General features: G+C 43.6%; 1 protein-coding gene and 1 long non-coding RNA gene across 2 annotated transcripts in view; both read left to right on the forward strand.

Moving 5' to 3' along the window:
• MED13 (mediator complex subunit 13) overlaps positions 1–14,352 on the forward strand; it is a 103,098-nt gene that overhangs the window by 9,854 nt on the left and 78,892 nt on the right. The window lies entirely within an intron of this gene.
• On the forward strand, positions 8,176–13,656 carry LOC310750334. Its single transcript, XR_014542059.1, has 2 exons — positions 8,176–11,587; positions 11,631–13,656. It is a non-coding gene; the product is annotated as an uncharacterized lncRNA (long non-coding RNA).

Below are 14,352 nucleotides of genomic sequence, written 5' to 3' on the forward strand. Positions count from 1 at the left end.
CTTGCAATATCTTGCAGCAATAGTCTAAATCAGGGGTCAGCAAACTTTTTCAGCAGGGGGCCGGTCCACTGTCCCTCAGACCTTGTGGGGGGCTGGACTATATTTTGAAAAATATAAATACCCTGCAAGCCGGTCCTGCAGCTGCCTCTGAAGATGGAGGGGGAACGCACTCTGCACGCGCTCAGGAGCGCGTCTCGGCGGCGCCTGCTCACCGGTGGTGTTGATGAGCAGCAGCCGCTCTGTCAGCCCATCCCCGCAGAGCTAACAGGCGGCTTGCACCACGCGCTGTGGCCCCATTGTCCAAGGCTGGCGGGCAGGCCGTGCACACGGAGTGCCAGGCAGGCGATGCGCAGCTCGCCCTCCAGCTGCTCCAGTGTGGCCGCCGAGCGCGCCACCAGCAGCAGCCGGGTGCCAGGCACGGGGCTAGCAGGTGTACCAAACTCTGGCTGAAGCCCTGCGGTGCGCCCGTCACGAGGCCCATGGCACAGCCCAGACCCACTGCTCGCCTGCCGGCTTCTCCATCCATGGCCGTACCGGTTTTACCTTAGACGCAGGCGGCAAGGCTTCCTGCAGCCAATCTGAAGCCGCGCCAGCATCCGCAGCGCGTGGGGACTGACCGAGCGGGCAGCAGGGTCTGCTGGCTGGATTTACGAGCCTGGGGGGCTGCATCCGGCTCCTGGGCCTTAGTTTGCTTATCCCTGGTCTAAATGCTTTCTTTTTATATTTTGTTCTTTTTACATAAATGTTCCATCTTGTCAGTGCATTCCATTGCAGGAATACAATGCACTTATTTGTACTGGTTTCCCCACATTGTCCACAACTCTTAAATCTTGTGACTTTTGACTTTGTGTTCAGGAATACCTGACCTGCAGCCTAGTGAAAAGTTGCTGTTGGCTGTTAGCTTCAATGGGCTTTTTCATAGTTTTCTATATTAATGCATTCAGAAGGAGTTATGCAACACCATTTTCTAAGAAGGCACCTGGGATACATCTGAAAGAGAGAAGCTGCTTTCAGACCCTTATATATGCTTGTTTTTCTTGGAGGGCCACTTTTAAGAGTGGAGTAAAGAGTGAGGTCCAAGGTTCTGTAGCCTCAGATTTGTTGTTCCCAGTAGGTACTGTAGAGGGGAAAAGTTGGGCTGGGTTGCTCAAGTAGCTGACCCCTCTTATAGCTGAACATGCAATTATATGGGATTTAACTGAGCTTATGCTTCAGATATAGATCAACACTGCATACTGTGGTTTAGCCCTTGTTACATGTTTTGCACACTTGATAAGCCATAAGAGAATTTTTCTGCTGATCCTTTTTTCTTGTGCCACCTTGGTAGTATGAGCCTTTGCTGTTTATTAAGGCTCAGATAACTTGCTGAATGTTTTGATTTACATGTTCATTAAAAAAAAAATGTTCACTACCAATTCTGTTATTTCGCTGGCCCATTTTTATTATCACATTTCCTTTTATGTGTAATATACTGAAACTTCCTAAAATTAATTGACTAGGTTTTGTGCTTCATTAGCTGGAAAGCTTTGACTGTGGATGGATTATATATAATGCATTTTTTCTGAATTCTGAAACTTCTGTGCTATGTCTCTCTGGCCGAAAACAACTGTGGGCAGTATAATGTAGTATTGGGCATCTTATCACGAGAGGGAGGAGAGTGACTTGAGTGAAAATTCTTAGAAAGTTGTGCAATGATATTGGGCAAGCTTATGAAAAGGAATGATTATACGTTCTCAGACCTTCTTGGACACTTACTGGGTTCTGGCTTTGCTTCGGAGCATGAAATGGTGTTTCTGCGGCTGCAGGTCCTTGGATGCATTAAGAGTTTTTGGCAGTGGCCCTTTGTGCAAGTCTATTGGCTGGAGCTTTTTAGTAATTGATTTAAAGCAGCAGTTTTCAAGCTTTCTACCTCCAGGGAACCATTTCCACATTGGCTTTTCTGCCACAGAACACCTTTGTGTTATGCAGAAGATCCTGAGGGTACATAGCCAGTTTGCATGTAGTGCTAGGTAGCCAGTCCATTTGGGCCTTGTTGTTGTTCTGTGGGAACTGAAAGTGCACCCTAAAATATACCTGGCATTTGTTTGTGGTTGCACGTAGCAGAACATTGCACTAGTGGACAGGTCTTTCACAGAAGCTTGTCTACTGCAACTTATTTTTCTCTTCGATAAACCACTGAAAAACAGGGTTTGATGGAGCATAGTTTAAAAATCACCAGATTGAAGGATACTGCTTGGATCTGGAAGTATTCTGCCTTGCATAGCGCCGCTGAAGGAACTGAATGCAGGCTCCTTCAAGAGGCTTCTCATCATTTTGTTGGTTTTCTTGGATCTTCCTTAAACCAAACAGTACAGAATTGGTGATGTTTTCTGCCATCTAGCTGTATGCTTCCTTGTTCTTCAGGCCCTGGACCTTGTTATTTTGCCTGGAAGGGAATGCTTGGATGACTCTGCCAGCTGGCTGCATTGGCTATCGGCATCAAGCCTGGGATAACTGCTGCTCTTTTTTCTCTTTTTCCCCCCTGCTCTCCACAGAGCCTTCTTCCTGCATTGGCTTGAAGGGATTTGTTTCTGAAGCCAGGGTATTGGGTGAAGAATCTTGATACCATTTACCAGATGTAATATGAAAATTACCCCTTCAGCTGTGCAGCCAGCTCTTGGCTGTGGTATTATTTTTATCTTATGACAGCCTCACAACAGTGACACATGTCCCCAGTGACAATAGAAGCTCGATTATTGTAATTCCTCCCCTGCAGGGCTTAAAGTAGGACATCTCCATTGCTTGCAGCTTGCTAGGAAAGCAACAGTCTGTCCTGATAGGAGCAATAGTGGTTGTGTCTGCCTCTCTTTCTCCCTCCCCCACCCCCACAGATAAACAGGACTGTGCATATTCTGTGCTAGTGATAAACCATGCAAATAGAATTGTGTGTGCATGTATAATGTAGTTGAATTCCTGGATTTTGGAAATGGTTTAGGCCAGGGGTCAGCAAACTTTTTCAGCAGAGGGCCAGTCCACTCTCCCTCAGACCTTGTGGGGGGCCAGACTATATTTTGAGGGGAAAAAATATGAATGAATTCCTATGCCCCACAAATAACCCAGAGATGCATTTTAAATAAAAGGACGCATTCTACTCATATAAAAACACACTGATTCCCGGACCGTCCGTGGGCTGGATTTAGAAGGTGATTGGGCTGGATCCGGCCCCCGGGCCTTAGTTTGCCTACCCATGGTTTAGGCATTCTTTCAATGGGTGGAATAGCAAGTGATGAAGGGCAGGGAGAAGTGGAAGCCTATGCTGTTTATTAGGGTTGGGCGATATCTTGTTACCTGCGTTGTGTTATATCATCAGCTAAATATCACAATATACAGATTAGGGCTGGGCGATATTAGGTTTTGAGCATCGCAGTATATCACCAGCCAGACATGGCAGTTTGGCGATATACAAAGAGCTGCATTGGCCCCAGCCTGCGAGGCCCTGGGTGAGACTGCTTCAGCTCTCACTGCGTGGGAACTGAGGTGCTTTCACCCCAGCGCCTCGCAGGTCGGGGCCAATGCAGCAAGCCCCGACCTGCTGCTCAGACGGAGGGAGCCCTGTGACGAAGTGTGACAGGCTCCGTTTGCACGGCTCCTTTCTTTGGCAAGGTAGAAGGGGCGGGCAAGTGGCCTCCTTTTCTTGGGAGAAAGATGTTGCTTGCTTGTCTCCCCACCACCACCAGTGAAGACGGAGGGATCCCTGAGAATGGAGACTGACAGCTGCAATCACAGGGATCCTTCACCTTCCCTGTCAAGGGGCGAGGAGCGAGGAAACAGCCTCCTTTTCCTAGGAGAAAGAGGTCACTTGCTCCCCCAACCCCTTGCTGGCAAAGACGGAGGGATCCCTGCAAATGGAGCCTGACAGGTTCTTTTGTCAGGGCTCCCTTTGCTGGCATGGCCCTCTCAGCCGGGCAGCGCAAAGCCTCCCGCACCCTAGCTGAGGGAGCCCAAATCCTTTTCCTGCTAGCAGGAGAAAGATCGGGGCTGCTCAGCTGGGAGTGCGAAGCCTTATTTCTCAGCCTCTTGAATCTGTTTAGAAAAAAACAAAAAGTTAATGGTATTGTGTTCTTTGGCAACCTTTTGGATGCATGTGGAGACATGTTCTGTTCATCGGAATGGTTCCTTTTCAAAGCAATTGCCTCAGTGCCTTTTGCGCAACCCCTCAGTGTGTTTCTTCATTTGCGGTTTTTATCTTGGTACTTGATATGCGTAAAAGCTGGAAAGGTTTAATCAACAGCACCTTCCAGGCCTTTGCTGTGCCAGCAATAACTTGTCCGTGGTTCATATCTCCACAGAAGGGGGCGGTGAATGGGTGCAAGATGGCAAACATGGACTTCGGGCTTGATAATCTTGTTGCCAATGCAAGCTGGCTTAATAAGGTGTGTGTGTGTGTGTGTGTGTGTTTCCTCGAGCCTCTTCCCTAAGTACTGGTACATGTGAATAGTGTTACATGTGTGTATGTAAATGGAGGCTTTGGCTGACAAAATATTCTGTAAAGATTTTACTCTGCTCATGTATAATTTGCTAGACAAAAACGCATGTTAGGCTGGAACCCCTTTACAACTCTTTTTTTTATTTCAATGGATGCTTGCTTCTGAGCAGTGTTAGAAACTGAGATAGAAAAGCTAGGAGCCAAATGGCTCCTGGGACCCCTGGGTTGTGAGCATCAAAACAGAATGTCTAGTCACCTTTTGGGTGGGGGGTGCCAGCAACACTTTTTATTTATTAATAAGAATGAATACACAATTCACATAAATGACACATTGTTAATATTGTATTTTTAGCAGAAATTGTTAATACGTGTTTCATTTGATGTTTACAGTAATAATATTGGTACCATATTTAAGTTTTCAAAACACTTAACCCTTTATTGTTAAACTTCTTGTCTATCCTTAACATATACTTTGAGGCTTCAAAGCACATACATTTCAGTAATCCTTGAGTGTCAGCCAGGTGCAAAAATGGAACCCGACTTCTTGAGGTGCTCACAAATGGATAATCTTTAGGCACAAAATACACCTGGCATCCTGCTAATTTCAAACTCTGCTTCTGAGTAAACATACTTAAGACTGCACTGGCTGGCATGTGCCCCTTTTGGCCGCCTCTTTTGGAATTATTTTCCTATGGGAAGCCCCCAAAGCTTGAGCCTATGTGTCTTTTGGGAGCAGAGTGAGGCACGATTTCCTCCCTCACCCTGCAAACTTTATTTTGATGGCTAGGAATATGGTAAGTTAGACACATTGCTTGCCATATCCTAAAGGCTCAAGGGATGAGACAAGTCCAGTAAAGTGTAATGGATATATTTTCTCCCCAGGAACTTGTCCTGAGATCCCTTGGTTATTTATGTGCAACTTAATTTTCTAGATCACTTTTTTTTTTTTAAAAAAAGAAAATTTATCTATGCACAAATCCTGAGGCTAGATGAGGTTGAATGCACACTGCTTTTTGCTGTTCGTGGCAAGAATAGGGTCAGTGCAATGCTGGAGCTTGAGAAGTGAGGTTTGATCCTCTCGTCATGAAACTGAAGCACTCTTAATGTCTGTTTTCACTGCCATAACTTTAACTTGGTCGCTTTCCAACAGCTTTGCATTTAACACTTTCAAAACTGCCTTTGGAAAGTAAGTGGTAGCTGCTGTAGTGTCAGGATCGCAGAACAGGTTCCTTCCTGGAATAATATTTTGTATATACGCTCATTCTTAGGGTAGGAGTTACAACATCTGAATATTCAGCAAGGAGATGGTTTAAGGAACCCGTTTCCACACACACCCCTCCTCTTCACATACAGTAAAAATATTAGTTAATGTTAATTATTTCCAAATAGACGTTTTGGCTCAAGACTCACGGTTACACAGATTTTCCTACATCATGTGGCTTGGTTAATAATTACCATTTTCCACAATAAACAAATGACATTCTTCTATCATTTCTCTAATCAAAAGTGTCTTTCAGTTTCTAGGCTTCAGAAATCTTAACACTCCCCTCCTCCCCAAGGTAAACTAATTTTGCTACCTCAGTAAGCTAATCACACTACCTCAGGAGGTATACATGTCTTTAAATTAATGTGTCTTTAATGAAAGGAAAGAACTTATACTACACACTCTTAGGACATGATTTTTAACTGATGCACTTGGTGTCTGCATCATGTCACAGCCTTTGCTCTATTTCAGCAATGTTTTACAGATTGGAAGCACCTTCCAAGCTTGTATGCTACTTCTCTCTTCGTGTTCTCTCACGAGTTCAACTTTGCCTTTTGTTCTTTAAAGTAGTCAGTGTCTGCACTGGTGTGTGTGCTTAGCCTGGTTAATTGTAAACTGTAGTTTGCTGTTATGGCTAGATTGAATTCAGTTTGCAAAGTATACCGGTAGTCTTGAGCTAGCAATGGTCTGTGAGAATGGCAGTGCAGATGTGCAGCCTCTGGAAACAAAAGCAGGGTTTTTTTCGGGGGGGGGGGCGGAATACAATAAGGTAGGGAGATGGAGCACTCAAGCTTCTGAGTTGTTCTTTATTTCCCAATGGTGGTTTGGAAATGGAGCAACTTTTATATGTATACCAGGTTTGTGTTATACATAATGGCAACTGCATAGCCATTATGCTGGAACAGTTTATCAATCCACCCTTCCAAAAAGGGAAGGTTCCAGTTCATAAACAATAAAAGTGATGAAATAAGAACCTGGATTTATATCTAATTCTTGATTTGTTATCAAATGAGAGTTTCCAGCTGTGTAAGTTTGGAGAAGCTGATAGGTTTAAATCTCTTCAGAGATAACTCCGTGTGCTGTTGTAGGATGTGGAAGTTAGAGTACAAAGTGCAGTTTGGACTTTGCCATCTTTTAATGTGTGTGTTTGCTGTTGCTCAAAACACTTGGACTATGTTTGGAAGTCTGTTGAAAATGGCATAATTTCCCTCCCCACCCCCGAACATTTATTTGTTTATTACTCCTTTCTAGGTTATTCATACAGCTATGGTTTTTATGCTTTTTCTGATGTTAAAGAAAATTGAAGGAAAGAAATTGTCATATTTCTTGGAAACATTTCCTTGTTTGATGCCATCTTCTATGAAGTAATAAGTTTGGAGCTCAATATTTGACTTGAGCTCGTTAAGCAGAGTTTTTTGTTTTTGATAGTTTACATTTAAGCTTGTCAGCTACTCTAGTTTTGTAATTTTTCCTGTAATGCTTAGCAAGGTGCTGCTACAAGCAAGTGGCTTGTAGCATTTATAGTAATTTTCAAACTATTTAAAAGGCATGTTTCACTTGGTTTCAATCATATTCCTTTTGTCTTCACCCAAATAACAAAACCACCACTGCAACTTTCCCCTGCTTTGGCAGCCACAAGCAAATGCTGAGTACATTCTAGGTATACCCTGAATTCATGAAGCCTCAGTAGGCCTGGTCAGTGCACTGACTGCACACCATACAGATGCGTATGTTACAGCATTTTTAAAAAATCAGAGCCTGCCCAGGACATTTGCTGCCTAAGGTGAAGAAGATTCAAAGCATGGAAGATGAATGACAATACTGTCAGTGGGATGGTTTCATCCACTGCAACTCAGAGCAGCAGGTTAGCTTTGGGGGTGCAGGAGTCAGACCACATGGCATGTGTAACTTCATTCTCCATATAAGGCTAGGGTACTCAGGAAGAGCAGCTGTGGAGCTCTCACTACTGCCCCCCCCCTTCCAAGTACCTACCATCTGAGGCAGTTGTCTCACCCTGTCTCATATTTAAAACATGGAACTTCTGGGCAACAGGTCAATGTGGCATGGGTTCAGTCAAGTTAGAAAGTTTGAATGCCACTGCTTTAACTCCGAAGTAAATTACAGTAGACATGGTGTAAAGAATAATGAGAAGGAGATTGCAAAAAAGGAAAAAATACAAACAAGTGAGCCCATAACCTTGTTAGGTTGTGGTGTGTGGTTTATCGTGTGTGTGTGTGTGTGTGTGTGTGTGTGTGTGTGTGTGTGTGTGTGATACGGTATGTGTGCCTATATGTCAGGTAATGCTAACTATGCACAGGGCTGGTGGGCTGTGTGGGAAATTGGGCACCAAGGTTATCGGCATCAAAATTTTAAGACATCTGGGATTTTCCTAGCCCTAACTTTTTAAACCTTTCCTGTCAGTCCAGTTCGATCACATGAAACCATGTGGTCTGCCCAGGATAGGATGGCCTACTGTGACAGGCAGCAATTCTTCAGGAATGTCAGGCTGACATTGTTCTATTTTTGCTACCTGAGGTCCTTTTGAGTGGAGAATTGAGTCTTAAACCTTTTATCCATAAATCATCCACTGAACTGCAGTATTGATACTGTACATCCTGTAAGTTACCATATTTCCCCTCTCTGTGATCTAGTGAAGAAAGCACTCAACAGTCCTTGCAGCAATTTGAGTACTGTGGGATGCTGTTAGAGGATTCGAATTGAGATCTTTATGTAATTCTCCTTGGTTATTATAATAAGCTGTATGTCTGTTATTTGTCGGAGTTACATACGTTGAGTGTTTGGAGGAGCCATAATAGGAAGGCAGGAAAAAATGTTACCTCCTCCTCTTCCCTATTAAGAGTTTACAGCATTTTTTAAAAACAACCTCTATACAGTACGTTTTACTGCTGCAAATTCTCCTGTAGAATCAGTTTTCTTCACATTCAGCAGAAAAATCAGATCGTTGGCTGCAGAATGTCTGGAATACTGAAGCAGGTATTAGCATGCTAGAAGTGTGTCTGTGTATGTGGGCAATAATAAACATCAAGAGGCTCCTTTTTAAACACACATTTCACTCTCTCCTTTATCAAATGTTCTTTGCTTGTGCTTGGTACTGTACCTGCTGCTGCTAAACAAAACAATGGACAATATTACATTTGGTAATAAAATGTTTTCATCTCTTTTTTGCCTTCCCATTTTACTGGCATATTAGTAAAATATCTGTCTGACATTATGATAGACGCCGGTAGAAGGAAGAACCCTTGAATGGTCTCTTGGAACAACTGTGTTTGTGTGTCTGTGTACGCACACACTGCATTTCCTCACTAGCCTCATATTGGTATAGGCTACATTACTCAAGAGAGTGAGGTTCGGTGGGCAGGTTTTACCTGCCTCATAATGGCATTCTCAAGTTTTTCTCATTAGGGTGAATATATTAGCAAAATACTCTTATGAGAAAAAGTAGAAGATGAACTTTTGCCTTATAAGCCCAAGGTCTGGCATAGCAGGTAAGTTTCTTACCCTTCAGCTTCATCCCAGCTTTTCCTTGTATTTCTCTCAGATGGATTCAGTAAGGGATGAGTCTGCATTCAGTTTCTTAGTCACACAAATATGTGTCAAAGAGAAGCCAGGAACAGGCTTATATTCATTATTTATTTAAGCAAAACCCTCCCAAGATCAGGAATATTCTCTATTTATCATGCTACAACCTTAGCCAGTGTTTGGACAACCAGTATGTCAATCACTGTGTCATGAGATCCACATGGAACTGAGTTGCATGAAGGGATCTGGCAGGCTATTGCCTGCTGGGCTCTTTGCCAGTAACTCTTGATGCAAAACATGTTGTCTCTTATTCTGAGCTCTGTTGGCCCCTTTCTTTTAGACACTAGTTTATGATGGAGTACCAGGGGCTTCTATTTACTTAAGAGCTTGTCCAACTGCCATAAGCCTTCCCTAAGCTGAGGAGAATGGTTTTGAGCCTTCCTGGGTTGTAGCTAAAAATGTTGACTGGCAAGTTGTAGCACTGTCAATCAACCCCAACTAAGGAACTGAGCACTTCCTGATGCAGCAGTCTTGGTCCCAGTTACTTGATTGGTTGTTACCAGCCCAGCAAAGATATCAGCAAGATCTGGTTGGGGGATAAGTGAAACGGGAGAAAAATGTGTGCTTCTCTCTTGTTGCACCTGTCTAGGTAAGCTAAGAATCTTGGGTATATAGTTCTCTATTTTTTCTGCAGCTTAAAGGAGCTGCATTTAAGGCTTCCTATTTACTTCCACCCACCCCCGTATATTTCTTCGGGATCTGATTTCCAGGAACTGTTGCCTGCCATATTTTGACTAGAAGTTGCTGCAGACACATCTTAACAGAATTTGTGCCTGCACCTGTAACCCAACAGAGAGAGGAGATTGAGATAGAGCTGGGTATAAAATAGGCCACAGCTTTATTCCATTTAAACTTCTGAATGTTAGTGTAAAGAAGGCAGGATGAAGTGGTTGATGTTGACAAGATGAGCTGCCCAGGCCAACTCCTGAGTAACCCTTGGAGAAAGGATGGGCTTGTGGCTACAGGTTATGTGGACTGATCCTACAACCGTATTCTTCACCCCCCCCAAAAAAGAAACCCCAAATTTGAATGCAGAGGTAACTAACCCTATCTGCAGTGGAATTGGCTTTTGCCCAAAGCTCTGACTCCCTCGTGTGGAAGTGTTGTGAGGAGCCCCACTCTGTGCCACCATGGCACTGCCTCAGCTCATTGTCAAAGCACCACTGAAGGTGAGCAGTTCCTTCTGCTTGCCCAGTAGTTTTGGGCAGCTGTGTAATGTTGAAATAGATGGCCCTACTACCCAAGGTGAGCACAAAGCATATGCCATGTACATGGGAGTCCTCCACATGCCGTATTTTTCCATGTATAAGATGCCCCCTACTTTTGGGGACCCCAAATTTAGAAAATGGGCATACGCACTATCTGTGCATAAGATGCCCCCAGATTTTTAACCTTATTTTAAAGTAAAAAACCCTAGTCTTATACACGGAAAAGTACGGTACCTTGAATGAAGTCAGCACTCCATGCCATTCTTGCTAGGCGAGTGGTTCCAACCAACTGAGCTTGACACCCAGAACTGCTGCATATGCTTCTTCAGGGCCTCTCATGCTGCACAGACTAGGTCAGTCTTCTTGTTATCCTTGCAGAGCTGGATTGCAATAACTGTGGACTGTTCAGGCATTTATCAAGTAGCAGGTTCCTTGCCACTGTCACAGCTTATTGGCCCACCAAGTGTCTAGAATCCTTTGCAAATGTATCTGAATTGAATGGGATTGTAGCATGTTAACAGTTTAAAAAAGTATGCCATGTCAATGTGGCTTGCTGCGTTTCCAAAAGTGGCCTGAAAGGGTGAGTTCAGAAAATAAAAATGCCTGTGTGAATTTCTCCTTATTGGACTGTTCTTGATAGTGTGTGTGTGTGTGCACATGCATAAACACACAAGAGCAGCTGTTGAACTCTCTGTTGAACATTCATTTTGTAGCAAATTTTTGTGTGGCTTGGTTTTTTAATGAGATGTAAGCTTTTAAGGGGTACAACACCCCTTGTATGTGTTAGTGGGCTTTCATGTGTAGCTCTGAGCTGTTGCTACTTTGACATCTTTAGAATTTTTTCTCCCCTGTGTGATCACAGGCAATTGAGATCCCGAGGATGAGATTGTCTGTGTGTTGACATCGCCAAGGGCAAGCACGTTAAGTCCTCCCACTGCTCTCATTTTCAGTGGGTTTTTAGGGAAGGAAATAGGTTTCTGTTGTTTGGGCAAATGGGCAAATTGTCTTGCTGTGTTGTGCTTGATGTGATACAATCGTCAAAAACAGTGTGTGCATTGAAAAACATGACCCTATTTCAATTTGTTTTAAATAGTGTTAAACACTAAAGAATTTGTAACAGTATCAATAGTACTGACTCATTTTTTTTAATTAGGAAAAAATAATCTCTTGGCAACAGGAATTCAATATTCTGCCACCTATTGAAAAAAATATGATTATGAACAAGTTGTCACTTGATTTCCGTTTAGCAACCCTTGTCTTTATCCAGAATCTCAAGGTACTCTGTTAAATACTATTTTATAGCATGTCCTGACAACCAGTCTGGACAGTAATAAATAAATGCTGTAACTTCTAAGAACAGGTATGTGTGTATGTGTTTCATTCTTCTGGATTAGGGAGTGGAGAAAAAGCCTTCTGGAACGTACCTAAAACCTCTGTAATCGCTTGTCCAGAAAACATATATTAAATGTTTTAATCTCTTTCCAGAAAACATGAGTTTTGCAAAGCTATGTTCTCATATACACATGTGTGCACCACAAGGGAACTTGGCACAATTTTTTCAAACATGTGACACCCCCTCTTCCCAACTAATGGTGTATTAAATCATTCCTGAAGGCGCTTCTGAAGGTTCATTTCAACTTAATCTCATTAGATCTATTCTGTGCCTTGAAGGTGAAGTAATTCTCTTTTTTTATTTTGCAAGATGGGTACTTCTTCCATCTGATCATTATCTTGTAGTTACGTTTTGAGTCTGTCTCCTGATTCTTTAATGGCGAGGAGTTTGTGTTCCCTTTGTGTGTGTTGCTCTTCGTTATTATGGAGAGCTGTGTACTCATCAGGGGCTGAATAGACCCCCACAGAAAGCATCAAGTTTTGCTTGTGTCCTCCAGATAATTATAGTTGTGCAGTGGTTTGCTGAAAAGCATGTTCCTATGGACAGCTAGTTAGGGCAAATAAAGAGCTTATGTAGGGCTGACTGCACTGCTTTCTCACGAAGGACGCCTTTCTCTTGAAGACTAACTAAACCCTTTTTAGGGTGAATGGTGGTCAAAGACAGCAGCTGGATTAATGATTTAGTACTCCAGGATATGCTTTCATGATTTCAGGTTGACACATTTTAAACTTGTGGTGTCACAATCATGTTTATCCCTGTGATGTCCCTGCTTGGTAGGTTGCAATTATCACCAGGGAGTGTCTTGCCTAGTAAGTCCACTTGAATTGCTCAAGTCCACATTCTAAACATGAATTCTAAATAGGAAGCAGCTCCTGCTGAGTTCAATGCAATTTACTTTCTGCTAAATATGTTTACGTAGAATTGATCCCTTAATCCAACCTGTGTTTTGGATCGTTACAAATTTTGCTGTTAATCTCATGCATTCCTTTTATGGTGTGTGTTTTTTGGGGGGTGCTAGTTCTGCTTTATCTCTCCATGCAGTGAGAAGTCTGCAGTGCAAACTTCCTGGCTGTGTGTAAGAAGTGAATATGTGATTTTACCTTTTACTTGAATGCAGAGTCTTCCTTGACAACAAATCTCTTGTTTGGCACAGAAGCCATACATTATTTGTTATCTCTGTTAACTCTGACTCTGAAGATGCCAGATGACTTGTGTGTGTGTGTGTGTGTGTGTGTGTGAGAGAGAGAGAGAGAGGGGGGGGCGGGAGAGGTTGAGCTCCAGAATAGGCAGTATTAGTTTAGTTCTCTTCTTCTTTGGCCTGCTGCAGAACTCAGCACTACAGAAAGTAGACTCTGTTCCTCTGTTCAAAAAAAGCAGAACCTGTGCCTGCTCTGAAGCTTGATATGAGATGAGGATCTCATTTTGTTTTCTGCTTTCTTTCCTTTTTTTGGAGAAGGAGCATCTGTGTGCTGTTTGGTGTTTTGCATCACTGGGGTATTTGTCCTCACATTTGGAGCTATGGAGAATCCGCACAAGAGTCTTTGACCCTGAATGCTAATGGCCTCTTGATGCCCTATGGCTGAGGTTGTCTTAGAGGTCTACTATGATAAGTTTTAAGGCATTGTTAATAATAATAATAATAATAAAATTTATTTATATCCCGCCCTCCCCAGCCGAAGCCGGGCTCATGGCGGCTAACAACACTAATAGTGCAACATTCTAAAAACATTATAAAAATGAATTAAAATCAAAATTGATGGCAACCATAAACTAAAGTTCTGTAAAGATTGCCAAAGGAGGGGGTCAGGCTGCGCCCTGACCAAAGGCCTGGTGAAACAGCTGTCTTGCAGGCCCTGCGGAAAGATGTTAAGTCCTGCAGGGCCCTAGTCTCTTGTGACAGAGCGTTCCACCAGATTGGAGCCGCAGCTGAAAAAGCCCTGGCTCTAGTTGAGGCCAGCCTAACCTCTCTGTGGCCTGGGACCTTCAAGATGTTTTTATTTGAAGACCGTAAGTTCCTCTGTGGGACATACCAGGAGAGGCGGTCCCGTAGGTACGAGGGTCCTAGGCCGTATAGGGCTTTGAAGGTTTAAACCAGCACCTTAAACCTGATCCTGTACTCCACCGGGAGCCAGTGCAGCTGGTATAGCACCGGGTGAATGTGATCTCGCAGCGAGGACCCCGTAAGGAGTCTCGCCGCGGCATTCTGCACCCGCTGGAGTTTCTGGGTCAGTCTCAAGGGCAGCCCCACGTAGAGCGAGTTACAATAATCCAGTCTGGAGGTGACCGTCGCGTGGATCACAGTGGCTAGGTCAGGGCGAGAGAGGTAAGGAGCCAGCTGCTTAGCTTGGCGGAGATGAAAAAATGCCGCCTTTGTTATAGCTGCAATCTGCGCCTCCATGGAGAGGGAGGTATCAAAGATTGT

Source organism: Podarcis filfolensis (genome assembly GCF_964270895.1).
Source record: "Podarcis filfolensis genome assembly, chromosome: 15".
Classification (NCBI taxonomy): Eukaryota; Metazoa; Chordata; class Lepidosauria; order Squamata; family Lacertidae; genus Podarcis; species Podarcis filfolensis.